The following is a 15,983-nucleotide window of genomic DNA, read 5'->3' as shown; positions in this document are numbered from 1 at the left end:
TATATATATATATATATATATATATATATATATATATATAACACTAAGACATACTAAAACATATTTTTGTACCTTAATAGTTACAGGCCTAATGTCACAAATTTATACACAATCTTTAAATGATAGCACTTCTACCAATATATTCATGTTATTAGAGATATATGTTTAGTCAGCTATTTTCATCACCTAATATAAATTTCATTGTTATCTATAAGCAAATTGAGTTACTACACTAACTATAATCCGCACACGATTTCATTTCCCCTATTCTTCTATTTAATATATGTGTTGGTTTGGTTATTGTCCACAATAGCATTGGTTTAATTATGAGTTTCATGCATTTTTTTCTCCATACCCCTTTATTGGTTACTTTACCTTCTTATAAGCTCATACTTTCATATTGTTTGACTTGTATGAAAAAGGGTAAGCAATGGAAAATACAAGAACCAATCTTTAGAACTAAATTGTTCTTCAAGCATATTTCTAGCCACATAAAAGAAACTAGAAAGCATGAAGTGGTGTAAAGTAGAGCATGAATTTTTTTTTGAAAGAAGTCCATTTTTCTAAATCTAATGTGTCTTTATCATGTGTAGCTATAGGAAAGAAAACATGGATTGTTAAAGGGATGTATCTTTAAGTTGTGAAACATTTTGATTCATCAGTTACCAATAGTTGCAAATCACATGAAGACATAAATTATTAGAGACATGAAACCTTCTAAATTAACATTCAATGCAATTGCAGATTTAGTATTCAAAATAAATTATTGAAGTGGCATATAGTAAAATATATGAAACCTTTTAGTTTAGTATTTTATAGGCAAGGATATGGTACAAGAACAAAGCAATAAAGACAAGTGAGCAATATAATATTAATGAAAAAATAAAAGATGTATACTATAATTATGCTATTATTAGAATAAAAAAGAAACTAAGTCAAGATGATAAGGTATGGAGATGAAACTCTTTCAGGGATCATACATTACATAAATATCAAATATCCCTAATGGGAACTATTATAAAGTAAATATCTTGTTTATTGAAGACAATATAGTGTTCATACAACTAATCAATCATAATGCAAAGAAAGATTACAAAGTTTAGAAGATATTTGATTCCTATTAAAACAACTACACCATGAAAATGGATATTGTGAGTTTATATTGAAGAAAGAGAAAAAGGATATTTATTTAGTCATAAGGGAAGAGGATACAAAAACAGATTTAATGTGATCAAATGAAAACATAATAATAGGAAGGTACCTTCAAGTGATGCATTGTTAAGCATATCGAGCCCAAAATGGAAATCAAAAAAAGATTGAAACATGCCATGAGTGAAGGGAACACTTCAAACTTGAGGATTAGGATGGGTAAAGATAGAATGGAACATTAAAAAATTCCCCCCTTTGTAAATTTAACAACCTGAAATGGCGGGCATTCAAATGCACATACCTTCCCTCACATGCTATGTAGGAAATAAAAAATCAAACCACATTCTTCCAATGTTTGGGTAGTGAATCTGATTTGGTCCCTTGGTTTTTGAGGATAGTGATAGCATCATTTTGGTCATAAAAATTCTTGTAAAGAAGTTAGAGAACCACTGGTAAGGAGCAACCAAGAGAATTTGAGTATGGTGTCATTGTAGTGACAAAAAATACTAATCCTCAGACAATGGTTCGATACTTGGATAAGGACATATTTTGATATAGGAGCATCCTGGGTATAAGAGCAATCTTGTATCACCCAAAAATATTTCATTTTCACTCTTTTCTATTTTAATAAGGACTAGTAGACAAAGTGGTTACTAGATATGGGAACTTGTTATTTTTAGTAAGTTTGTCATATGAGCTTGGAAAGTTCTCATTTTCTATAGGAAGTTTCATTTTAGAGTTGTAAGCCTACCATAAAAATCTCATTGCTCAAGCTTAATTATCAGAGAAGTTATTGTAGATTTTTGGTGGAAATGTTTGCAGAAAAAATCTTTAGGCTCACCGTTGGAGGCCTTAGAGTGTCCAGATGAGGTTTAAAAACTTGATGGAAGGGCGCTTGCATCATTCCAAGCCTATAGATTAGGAGTTGGTATTCTTGAAAAGTGGTTATAATAACTAATCAGAGAAATGGTTTGAGAGTTACAACCTTCCAAAGTTGTGCTACCCAAAATATCTAAAATAATTATCAAAGATGTGTTTGGCCAACTCTATATGTATTTTTAGGGTCTGTTGGCCCTAGGTATTTAGTTTAATTGTCTAGAACCTTCTCATATGACATAAAATTGCCTATTTAAGAAAGGCTAGAACATTTTCTAAGAAAGCTCTAGGTGATAGTTCATAGCTTATCTTGCAGATTACTATAATGAAGGCACCCATGTGGGTTAGCATATTGTACTTGTGAATTCTATAACTTTGCACTTATAGCCCAAATAAAAAGTCCATATTTTTTCTCATATTTTCTATTATTTCTTTGGTTTCTATTATGGTTTATGGTATTAAGGGGAGCACCCTTCATCAAGTGGTATCAGAGCTAGGTTCTTGAGTGTGTAAATAGATCTCCAACTATGAGGTAGTTCACACTAGGACCATGGTTTGGGGTGAGCATGTGGATAGATCACCAATTATGAGGTAGTTTGCACTATGGTTTCAGTGGAAGTGCAAAAATGTTTCCATGAAGAGAGCATGGTAGAAGAGCTGTAGGTATTACACTTGAGGGTTTTTGAGCCCTCCAAAGACATATGCAAGCACTAGAAGAAAAAATGCATAGAGGAATGAATCTTCCCATGAGAGATGAAAGTGTGGATGAGGATGAAGTAGAAAAAAATGCTGAAGTAGAGGTAGTTCTAAATCTAGAGGAAGAGAGGCTTTTGAGGGCGATCTCCAAGATTAGAAAAAAGACCTAAGTTTGAGGTTCCCATATTTTTGGGAAATCTTAACCCAGAGGAGCTAGTCAATTGGATCAATGAACTAGAGGAGTACTTTGTGTATGAAGATATTGGCAATCCTAATAGGGTCAAGTTTGCAAAGGAAAAATTGAGGGGACATGCAAAGATCTAGTGGTAAGAGGTTTAGTTGGAGCAAAATAGAAAGAGAAAAGAAAAAATCACTAGATGGGATTAGATGATAGCTAAGCTGAAGTGACAATTCATTCTTGTGGATTATGAGCTTGATCTATTGAAGAAGATGAAAGGGTTGAAGCAAGTAGGAAAATCTGTTCAAGAGTATATCAAAGAGTTCTATTGAGTTCTCATTAGAACTAGCCATGCAAAAGCTAATAAGAAGAAAGTTTCTCATTATCCTAATGGGTTAAGGCCAAAAATTTAGGACGAGCCAAGTCTAGTTCAAATGAATAGTATTGAGGAGGCATACTAGTGGACAATCTTACAGAGGTTGTAATGATGATTAGAAGAACAAGGATGAAGCTAGAAGTAGCAGTTAGAACCAAAGGGGAAACAATTCCAATCATTTCCTTGAGTAGAAAAATAGAGATCAAAGAGGAAGAGGCAGAGCACAAGGATGTAGAAGAGGAGGCTTTTGTGGGAAATTTTTTTACTGTAGAGAAGGGAATAGAGCATTTGAATGTAGCCAATGCTAAGGAAGGACAATTGAAGAATAGAAGGTCAGGCTTGAGTCACACATACTGATGAAGATGCCAAATCATCACATTTTGAAGATGCTAAAAGAGGAAAATTCCTAGTTAACAAAAGAGTCCTATTGAGTGCTAAGAATGAACCTAATCAAAGAAGGAGCTTGTTTCACACGAGGTGCAAATGAGAAGATAAATGTTGTGATGCAATCATTGATGGTGGAAGTATTGACAATCTAGTACCAAAAATGATGGTCACCAAGTTGAAGTTAAAGAGACAAAAACAAGCACATCCATACCATATTTCTTGGATGCAAGATGACCACAAGGTCATGGTCAATGAGAATTGCTCTATGAAGTTCAATATTGGAAGCTACCAGGATGAGGTACTGTATGATATCATGCCTATGGACAAATTTTATATGTTGCTATGCAGGCCATGATAGTTTTACAAACATGTTGTACATGATTGGTGAGTAAATACCTACACTCTAACCAAGGATGGAATGAAACATAAGTTGAAACCATTGAACATATCGTTTAGAGGGGACATGTTGATCCTTGGATTTTTGTGGATTTTTTGCTTCATTTTCTTTTTCTTTGGCATCCAATTTGCTTCCATTGGTCATGGTAGGGGTGCATGAAGGTAAGTGGGATGGAGAGTGTACGGATGGTGAACATTGGAAGGAAGTCAAGGATGTGTGCCTTTGTTGATCTTGAGGAGCATAAGCGGATGAAGGGGAAAACATGGGTATGGTGGATGGGTGTATATAAGAACCCAAAATGGATGGAAGGGATGAAGGGTTTGATAATGGAACATAAGGACCTAGAATGGATGGAAGATAAGAACCTAGAATGGACTTGGAAGATGAATGATGGAAGTGTTTAGGTTTGGAAGGAGGAATTGTGGAAGGTGTACCAACATCTTGAGACGTTATTTCTTCAATGGGCTACTTAGCATTTTCAACACAAGATGCAAGTCCAAGTAGATGAGGTTCATGAGTGGTAGGACCATGTGGAGGATGAGGATCACAAGGGGGATTAGGAGGGATAATAGGATCTTGGGATGGAGTGGGATCATGAGAGGAAAATGGAGGGTTTCTTTGATCTTGACTTGAAAGAGGATCGTGTAGTGGAATGAGTGGATCATGAGATGGACTATAATCATGAGATGGAGTGATTTGATCTTGACATGGAGGAATGTTGGTGGAAGAAATGGAAGGGATTTTTGCATGAAGGGAAGGATCTATGGAGGCTAACTCTTGAGATGGAGTGGAATCGGTAATGTGTGCGGTACATGAAATGCCTTGATCTTGATTACAAAGGGGATCATGAGATGGACTAAGAGGGGTAAATGGATCTTGAGGGATAAGGGAATGATGGGATGAAGAAAGGCACGGATCTAGAGGAGAAGAGGCATCTATAATGACATGCTTTGGAGGAAGAACTTTGGGTGCTTGGCTCACTTTATCTTGTTCTTTACACTTAGCCAATAATGATGACAAAAACCCCTTACGAGGTGGGGATGATGTTTTTGGAGGAATAGGATGAGGATTGTGGGAAGGTGTAACTATGGGTGGGGGATTGCATGGAGGGTTGGTGATGAATGAGACATGAGGACTATGATCTTTGAAACATGGGGGAAGAGGACATATGGCATGTAAAGCATCCTCTTTCTGTTGACTTTCTAAAAGATAATTCTTCAATTGTTCCATTTCCATTGCAAGTTCATTTGTGTTTGAGGAAGTGTGTGGGCTATGAATGGAATTGTATGTAGCATAAGGATAATGAGGTGGATTTCCCTTGTCAAAGGTAGAAGAATAATGAACATGAGATGGATTAGAGTTGGATATGAAGTGTGAAGGATGGATTTGATATGTAGGTTGAACAAGAGGTAGAACTCCATATTGTCTTTGAAGATTGTTAACCATTTGATTAAGAAAATTAAAATCCATAGATGCTAGAAGAAGAGTGATGAAAGATTTGAGGATGGATTGAATATGAACTTGGGACTAGGAACTTTGGACTTTGTGTTGATTTGATTTGAAATGGATTTGACTTGATATTGATTTGATTTGATTTTGATTTGATGTTGATTTGATATTGATTGGATATTGATATTGAGATTGATTGGATAAGGGTTTGATTTGATTTGATAAAAAACCCTAACCAAGTGAATGTGAGATTTGAATGAAAGTCCAATGTTAATGATAATGCTCCTATGACCAAAGTAGAAAGATGGAATGTAAAGTTGAATTAGAAGAAGATTTGAATGAAATTAGAAAGATGGATTATGGAGGAATATGTAAATGGATTGAATTAAGAATTGATTAGAAAAGAATAAATTTGACAAGGGATTGGATTAGAAGAATGATGATGTGGAGGATTGAATTAAGAATGAATCATGAGATTGGCAGAGGAAATTGGATCTAGATGATGATGAAGCATGACTATGATGAAGATTAGGAATGAGATTGAATGATGAGGAAAATAAGGAAATGATGTGGACGAATGGACATGATTAAGACATCCAACAATGATGTGAATGATGAAGATCAAGAGATGTATGAGTGTGATGACTTGGATGGAAAGAAGATGTGACGTGGAAGTGATGTGGACAACTTGACTAAGAGGTCTTAAACCAAGACTTGTTTTTGTTGTTTTTGAAATTGTTTTTGATTTTTTTGGATTTGTTATGTTTTATGATTTTTATGGGTTTTTAGGCTTTATGATGTTTTTGGATTTTTCAAATTTGAGATGCAAAATATATATAATGAAATATGTACAAGGAAAGTGTGTTTCAGACACTCAAAAATGTCAAATACACCATCAATCCTATAAGGTTGACTAGGATGTACAAGGATCAGCTAAAGGGTGTCCTCGATATACGCAAGGTACATGAGGCCCAAATCTGTAGATGAAAGAAAATACTACCACATAGCTGGGGGGAGACGATAACCCAAATCTCCTCCTTCACTTCCCAAAGGTATAAAGTTCTTTGGGGCTTAGCCAAGAGTGACAATATTATGCTTCCAAGAGAGGTGTCTTTCGATTCACCTCCTGATTTTTACACTCCGCCAGAATGCTAGAGTTGAGGTCATCCCAAGGGGTGATGAAATCCCCAAGTAGGCCTCCTAAAAAAAGAAAAAGAAGACCACTTATTTCTTGTACACCCAAGATCACACGAAGGCACGAGGGGAGAGAATACGTAAGTGGCCTTGGGGTTCAAAAAGACATGCGTTTGTTCCCAATGAAACTTTAGGTTATGTAATCTACTTGAAGACACATGTGTTTAAAGCATACAATGTTCTTTCCAATTTGAAATAGTACCAATGTAAATGAAAATGTAGATTCATCAACAAGAAAATAAATCGAACATGTGCATAAGCAAAATTGCTGAAAATGAAATCAATTTTTCTTAAGGCATTCAAGATTGTGTGAGTTTGTTTTAAGCACCAATTCTAAATGTTTGCTAGCCTAAGCATACATGTCCATTCCCTTAAGGCATTCAAGATTGAATTTGATTGTTTGAGCATTTAACCATGCATTCAAAGATGAGTGTTTAACCATACAAGTTCATTCCCAAAACATAATTAAAGCAAAAATCTGCAAGCAATATGGTTAGTGACAAAATATCCCTGCAAAACAACAAGTTAGGGCAGCGAAAATGTAGGACAAATGCGAAACAACCCTGCAATGAAAGGGTTAACACAAAGTTTGGTCTTTGACAGGAAAAATAGAGATATAAACAACATCAAAATCTCATGAAACTAGAACCATGATGATGGGTTCGGAATCAGCTTTCTGGCGATATTTTGTTTTTTTGAAAATGGAGTTCATATGCTCAAGTTATGAGCAAAAAATAGAAGACTACTCCTTATGGCTTAGAAAGGCATGTGGACTGCTGATGCAGTGATGAAATCAGCAACTTGCGAGCAAAAAATTGACGCTTAAGTGCACGTCAAGCAAATTTTTTTTTTTTTTGAATGTTTTGTGTTAAAAGAAAAAAAAGTCGATCATGGTTAGTAAGAGGATAAAGTTTGTTTTCTAAAAAGACCAAATAAAATAAGAAGGTAAAAAAAAAAAACCTATCTTACTTATATATATATATTTTTAAAATGAAATATCAAAATGGTTTTTGTTTTTTTTTTGTTTTTTTGATTTTTTTTGGCTTTTGAGTTTTTAAACATTAAAAAAAAATAATAATATTAAAATTTATTTTTTTCAAACAAAAGGGAAGGGGCGACAATTTTGTAGGGTTGAGGCAGGGTTATGGCCACAGGTGGTGGTGGGAGAAGGGTTTTAAGCCAGGCGACAACAGGGAGGAGTGATGGCCATGGGTGATGGCGAGGGTGTTGGACTGAGTGGCAGCCAATGCATGGTTATGGGCCGAGCAGTGGCAGGGTGGTGGGTTGCGTGATGGGGGGTCACAGGGTTTCAGGCAGAGCGACGGTCTCAGTTATGGTGGGCCACGGCCACGGTTGCGCAAGGTTGCTGGGGAGGGTAGCCACGATGGAATGGCGGTGGCGGCGGCAGTCACAAAGTCGTGTTGGGTTTCAGGTAGCGCTCAGCAGAGGCTGTGGGAGTCAAAAATGCGACAGGGAGCAGAGCGGCCGCCGCGGGTGGTCACAGGTGGCAGTGCTATGAGGCAGAGGGGATGGTGAGCTGCAGGGAAGTGACGGCCATGGCGGGATGAGTTGCGGTTGCGGGTGTTGTAGAGGCGAGAGTGCTGAGAGAAGTGGGAGCGGGGTTAGCCATGGCAGCAAATGAGCAGCGAGACCGCAAGGAAAATGAGTTGTAGGAAGCTCTGTCTTGGGAAGCAGGGAGCTATTGAAGTGGGGGTGGTGCTCGTAAGTGCCGCTGGTGGTGGCGCCTGCGGCGCTAACCCTGCAAAAAAAGAGGGTTTTAATAAAATAAAATAAAAAACTTAATAATTTTTTTTAAAAATTTTGTTTTTTTGTTATTTTTTTTTTTTCTTTTTTTGGTTTTTAGATTTTAAATTTAAACTAACCCCACTTTTTTTTGTTTAAAAAAAAAGAAAATCTATATTATATAAAGCACAAAGCATAAATAAAAGAAGATTTTTATTTTTTTATTTTTTAAAACATAAATAACATAAAGCAAAAATAAAGAAAACACCACCCACTTTTTTTTAAAATTTTTTTTTTCCTAATAACAAATATTTAATGCATATGTACCCTAGAACTTGAAAATAAAGCAATAAGCAAAATATAAAGTGTTTTATGTCAAAAAACTTCCCTTAGGTCCTCCAAATGCAATGATGGGCTTTATGGCTTGGTTAGACGCTCCTCATGAAACTTGACCTCCAAATGCAAGTCTTCAACCTACAAGCTTGAACACTCACAAAACACTCAAAAACATATTAGATCGTTAGTTCGAACCCATGAAGTGGGTCCCATCGGGCATGTCAAAATGTGTTGCATAAAAATGTAACCAAGGAATAAAAGCTAAGAAACTAACATCTATTCCTACATTATCATGCAAAACCTCAAAATATGAAAGAAGACATATAAATGAACAACATGAAACAAATAAGAGTATTAATGAAATCAAAATAACACTATGCAAACCTCATGAAATCACCAAATGATTGATGATTTCACATTGTTGTGGGATGTGGTTTCTCACAAGTCCAGTAGCATAACAATGAGGTAGAAGGTGCTTTTTTGAAATGAGAAGAGGGCTCTCCTTTTATAGGAAAATGGATGCAATGGACAATTGAGATTGAATGCAAGATGGAGGGCTAGGATCTCTTAGGATCAATGAGGTGTCAATGAGGTGGAGGACAAGTAGACTCCACATGGATTAAGGTTTTGACCATTCAAAGGGGGCAATATGCTCACACATGTGTGAGAAACTTCTGATGGTGACATGATTTTCTCACACATGTGTGAGACAACTTGATTCTCATGCAAGAGGACAAGTGTGCAAGGGGTGTGAGAAGGCATGGCTTCTCACACATGTGTGAGATAAATTGACTCTCATGCAAGAGGACAAGTGTTCAAGAGGTGTGAGAAGGTATGGCTTCTCACACATGTGTGAGACACCTTGACTCTCATGCAAGAGGACAAGTGTGCAAGAGACATGCAAGACATTAAGGATGAGGAAAGTGTGAACATCTCTCACACATGTGTGAGGATTCCTCACACATGTGTAAGCACACACTTAGGATTAAGAGGTGATTAGCTAAGGTGATTATGCAAAGCAAGCATGATTAAGGAAGTGGGTAGGTTTAGCATGATGGGTTAGTTAGGATAGTGAGGTTAGGTGAGGGTTAAAAGTAGGAGCCATGTGCTCAAATAGGATTAAATGCAATATTTAATTCCTAGTGGGATTAGGAAAGGGATTAATTAAGTAAATGAAGTACTTAATTAAAGTGAAAGGGGTTAGATGCAAGTGGGAACAGGTTAGGATTTAAATAAACCTTAGTTTATTTAAATCAAAGTAAGGCAAATGATTTAAATAAACCTTAGTTTATTTAAATTAGGGTAAGGAAAATGTACTTAAATAAATGAAAATTTATTTAATTAAGGTAGGGGAATTAAATAAATAATGAATATTTATTTAATTTGCTAGGAACGGGTTTTGGACAAATTTAGGTGTCTACAAAGCTATGAATCACTGTTTGAGAAACTTGTTGAGATGCTTGGTTGGAGATATACCAAAAGGATGAGATATGATTTTACCACAGGCAAAATTTGCATATAATAATTTTGTCAATAGGAGTACTAGTAAATCACCATTCTAGATTATATATGGGAGTAGTCCTAAAAATGCTTCTGAATTGAGGCAGTTGGATAAAAGAAAGATAAGTAGTGCTGAAGTAGAAGATTTTGCTAAACATTTGAAGAACATTCATAAGGAGGTGAGGAAAGACATCATTAAGATGAATACATAGTATAAGGCTAAGGTAGATGTGAAAAGGAGGTATAAGGGATTTTAGATTGGAGATTAAGTCATGGTTCATTTGAGAAAGGAGTATTTTCCAATGGGTACAAATAATAAGTTGATGATGAAAAAGTTTTGACCATGCAAGATAGTGAAAAAGTATGATGTTGAAAATGTCTATGAAGTGGAGTTGCTTGCTAAATTGAATATTTTACCAATATTTAACATTTCAGTTTTGATAGAGTATAATGAAGGAGGTGATGAAATGAAGTTGTAGAAGCACAATGGAGTATTCTAGTAGCTAGTTTGGCTACAAAGGAGATTGAGAAGATACTAGATAGTCATGTTGGCAAAAGTACTAGTAACAAAAATAATGAGGAATATTTGGTCAAATGGAAAGAGAGGCCAGTTGAGGATTCTTCTGACTAGCAAAGGAGGAGGTTAACCATCTTGGTTCTCCTCTAAACACCTAAGACGTGATGGAGTCACTTCTCAAATTACCCTAGGTGTCTGATGCAAGAGCATCCTGGGTGTAAGAGCAATCTTGTATCACCCAAAAATATTTCATTTTTAGTCTTTTCTATTTTAATAACCTTGAGTAGTAGACATCATGGTTACTATTTATGGGAACTTGCTATTTTTAGTATGTTTGTCATATGAGCTCAAAATGTTCACATTTTCTATAGGAAGGTTCATTTTAGAATTGTAAGCCTACAATAAAAATCTCATTGCTTAAGCTTAAGTATTAGAGAAGTTATTGCAAATTTTTGGTAGAAAATTTTGTAGTAAAATCTTTAGGATCATAGTTGGAGGGCTTAGAATGCATGGATGAGGTCCAAAAACTCAATGGAAAGGTTCTTGTGTTGTTTTGATCTTGTAGATCAGGAGCTGACATTTCCAAAAGTTGTTACAGTAGCCAATTGGAGCAACAGTTTGAGAGTTATGGCCTTTCGAAGTTGGGCTACCCAAAATATCTAAAATAACTATCAAAGATGTATTTGGATGATTCTATATGTATTTTTAGGGTTTACAAGCCCTAGGTATTAATTTTCATTGTCTAGAACCTTCCCAGGTGGCATAAAATTGCCTATTTAAGAAAGGCCTGAACATTGTCTAGGACAGCTTTGGGTGATAGTTTGCAACTTGTCTTAAAGATTACTGTAATGAAGGTGTCCATGTGGGTTAGCATATTGTACTTGTGAATTCTATAATTTTCTATTTCCGGTGAAAATAAGAAGTCCATATTTTGTTCTTGCATTTGCTGTTATTTCTTTGTTTTCTATTATGATTTATGGTATTAAGGGGAGTACCCTTCATCATATTTTCTATGATTTATTAGGTGATCCACACATCAAAACCCCTCAATCTGCATTTAAAATATTGGTCTCTATGATGTAACTCATAGATGCATGATAAATGAAGAGCCCTAATTAAGGATAATGCACAACACATTGATTATCTTGGGTTATTCAAAAAATAGTTACCTTCAATGATGCTATAAAACTCTTACTCAAGCCTCCCTCCTATGCGCCTATACTTTGCCACATGAAAAATGAAGTTTCACTTTGTTTTGTTTTTTTTTTGTTTATATATCCACAACAATGTTGAAATTTTGATGCTTAACTTGACTACTGTCCAAATTTTGACATTATCGAGATTATTTTTTAAAAAATGAATTTGACAAGCCAAATTGGCTTGCCATCGAAAATGACCCCCAAATGCACTAGTGACATGATAACATAGAGGATAACAAAAAAGTATTAAGAGAGTATCACTTCTATATCAGTGATGATTGAAATCATTCATTAGAGCTTTTTCAAGGATTTTTTAGAGTTTTCTATGATAATTTGAGGGAAAGAGATGAAAGATACAATCGACACATTATATGGTCAAACAATTGCACCACACAATTAAATTATTAAAAGATGTTATATTGGTTGAGAAGGATGCATGTGACAAGTGGAGCACAATATTTTTTGAACTTCATTGAGGTGGGACATGGAAAGGGAGAGCATGATGGAGTTGGAGCATGTGTGAAAAGAGACCTTAGTAAAGACGAATTAAAGTATGAAGGTGGTGCAGTATTAGAAAATATTGAAACAATTGTCCAATGGTGCAATTACAATAGGACCAATTCATATAGGTAAGTCTATGGTTTCTAGATATTTTTGGTTGATATGTGAACCTAACATTAAAAATTTGCAAGATTTTTGTACACTTACATGATCAAGTGAGATGCATGCATTTTGAAGTTCAAATGCAATGTCACTAGTTATTCATACTAGAAATTTTGCATTCTTTTTCTCTTCATGTATGCATTATTTATGGGATGAATGTGAATCAAAAGAGTGGGTTGAGCAATGGTCTTGTAGACATTTTCATCTAGTTGATTCATGTCAACTTTCTACAACACTACAACTCAACCAGGTTGAAGCATCATCAAATTTTGCACATGTATTTGACCTAGTTGAACCAAGTACTATGTTATCACTTTAATACTTGGTTAAAATAGATTGCTTTCAATTTTTCCATTAAATTATCCTTCTATATAATGTAGTTAATGCATATGAAGATATTTCATATGACAATAATAATTAAGGAACAAATTAATTTCTATGTCGGTGTAGTAGGCCAAAAAAGAAACTGATAGCTAAAGCCATTCATGGTGAGGATATTGAGTACCCAATAGATTCATCATTGTGATAGGCACATGGCTTAGAAAGTAGTATACTTTTGTCTCCTACCATGAAGATCTCTTTAAGTCTATTTGTCATGTATAATGCAGCAATTTTGACTTTAAATTGTCTTGATAATCAAATGTAGGTATCTAGGTATCCTATCAAGAATTCTACCACATGGTTATTTGAGGATTTTGAGACACAGACATATTCTTCATTACTCTAACCTTATTGTTACAAAAAATATTCAATTGATACTATATCATGGTAGGCCTCTTAATAAGAAGTTGTGGAAAGTATGTGAATCTGATTACAAGGAAATATTTGATACAATAAGGGTTAGAGCTGATCCAAAAGGTTCCCTTGATTGATTGTGTGCTATATAGATGAATCATTCTACATACAGCAGAATAATTTTGAAGATATTTTATATATGTTATGCAAAATGTTTCAACTTCACAGTGACATGCATATGTAGATGCCAAATTTTGTAAATAAAAAAGAGAAGACATGTAACATGTGCATATTTATATGCCATATTTTGTATAAAAGTCTAATAAGAGATGTTACATCTGCATATTTAGATGGAAAATTTTATATATATAAAAAGAGAAGACATGTAACATGTGCATTTTTATATGCCATATTTTGTATAAAAATCCAATAAGAGATGTCACATGTGCATATTTAGATGCTAGATTTTGTATATAAAACTGATATGAGATATAAATATTGTACATTATTGTTATAAATTTTTTATAATTTGTCTCTTGAACTCTCTTTTGTGGGTTTGATGATATCCTTGAAAAAAATATTCAATTTATCTTCAACTTATATGGATTTAGATGACTTTCCTCTTGAATTTTTCTCCCAAATTTCCTATAACATTAGGAAAATAAATTATAGATTTGGAAACCCATTTGGCTTCTCTACAACATATGAAAATATTGGATGGGGTTATTTGGACTATGTCCTTGTTGTCACACTATGACACCCCTTTTTAGGCTTAAAATAGCCCTTTGATTGGCACAAGTAATGATGATGTTATCATCATGAGTTCAATAGGGTCTATGAAGAGTTAGGGTGAGGTTTTTACCATAGGTAAGGTTTTTAGTTAAGTTTAAGATAATAGGAAGGTCATTTGACCAAATTGGTGAAAAGTTGCGAAAAAAATGTAAAAGTTGCATTGTGCAACTTTTGGCAAGAAAGTTGCAAAGCATTGAAGAGGAGTCCTAAATGGTGAATAACCAAGCAAAAACCCTATATAAATCATGGGAAGAGCATTGATAGGTTTGTGAACCCATTTGGAGACCAAAAGATTACCTAGTGTTTGTTTGATTAGGTTGTTCTAGGTTGGTCAAACATAGTCAACATTTTCTCAAAGGTAGATTCATGGTTTGATTTAATCATTTTTTGTCATATTTAGTCTTTATACATTATTTGGGATCATTTCATACCTAGTTGGAGTCAAATTGCATAATAGTGCAAAAAGTTGCAAAGTGCAAATTTTGCAAAAGTGCAATTTTTGCAATTTCTTGGAAAAGTTCTCAAGAATGTATAACCAAGTGAAATAGTTGGTTTGGAAATGACCAAATGACCTGGAGGAGTGTATATGTGTTGGAGATCACCAAATTTTTGGGTTGGAATCAAGAAGACAAGTTTTGGAGAATTTTTTTTGTGCCTTCTAGAGTGCTGATCCATACTTTTCCAAGATTTTATTTGGTTTTGTGTGATGAGCTGATTGAATCTAGTCCTTGGATTTCTTTTAAATGTTTGAGGAATTGATTTGAATCAGTAAAATAGATTAGAAAAATATATTTTATTAATTTTCCTTCATTTTTTGCTTCTCTCTCTCTCTCTCTCTCTCTCTCTCTCTCTCTCTCTCTCTCCCTCCCTCCCTCCCTCCCTCCTATCCTTTCTCTCTCTCCCCCCTTTTCTCTCACTCTTTCTTGATTCAAAGAGAATAACTAAGAAGCCTCAAATGAGCTTCCCACTCTTACAATAACCAGCTTGCTATCAACTCTTCAATCATATTACAAGGATTCAACACACTCCAATGATCCAATGGATTAAAGAAACACACTTTCCAACTTCACCAAGAATCCAATGACAAAAAAACCAATCTTTCCCACTTGATGGGTTTTGCACCAATCTCCCACAACTAGGTCAATACTCAGAAAACACCTGATGTTAAATAATCTTAGGGAACCTAATTACCATAGACTACACCACTAGTTTGAATCATACACTTGAACAAAGCCTCAAACCTCAATTTGGCCTCGTAGCCCTATGAACCCCTTTTAGCCCTTCTAAAATGGCTTTTTGGATCTAACTTCACAAAGTTTCAAACAAGACCAAAAAAAATAGGTTTTTGAATACCATTTTCAAATTTTTTTCAAACTCCAAAGCACCAAATTCTAGCCCCACTCTAGCATTCCCTTTCCTCCACAAAGAAACATAGACCTAAGTGATCAAGTTAGGCTTAGTTTACAAAGAAATTAGTAGGAAATGGGGTCATGCAAATAAAATAAATGCTCAAGAATTATTGGAAACACTAAAATAACTTATTTCCAAATACTCAACCCTTCACCAAGTCTCAAACTCTTGCCATTCACAAATCAACACACTACAAGAGGTCAAATCCTTCATGGCACTTGAGCTAGGACTTGGTTGGAAAAATCATAAAACACATCCTCTTATTTTGGAACCCTGGAATCTTCAAGAGGAGTATACTAAATACCATTTCCCAAGTGGCCGTGAAATTCAAAACCAAGGAAATTATAGTTAGAGGCCCATCTTTGTTGAATGCACCAAAATGTTGT

The sequence above is a fragment of the Cupressus sempervirens genome, chromosome 4 (genome assembly GCF_028749045.1).
Source record: "Cupressus sempervirens isolate cs-2001-9-10 chromosome 4, ASM2874904v1, whole genome shotgun sequence".
Taxonomy (NCBI): Eukaryota; Viridiplantae; Streptophyta; class Pinopsida; order Cupressales; family Cupressaceae; genus Cupressus; species Cupressus sempervirens.
This window is presented reverse-complemented; position numbering follows the sequence as displayed.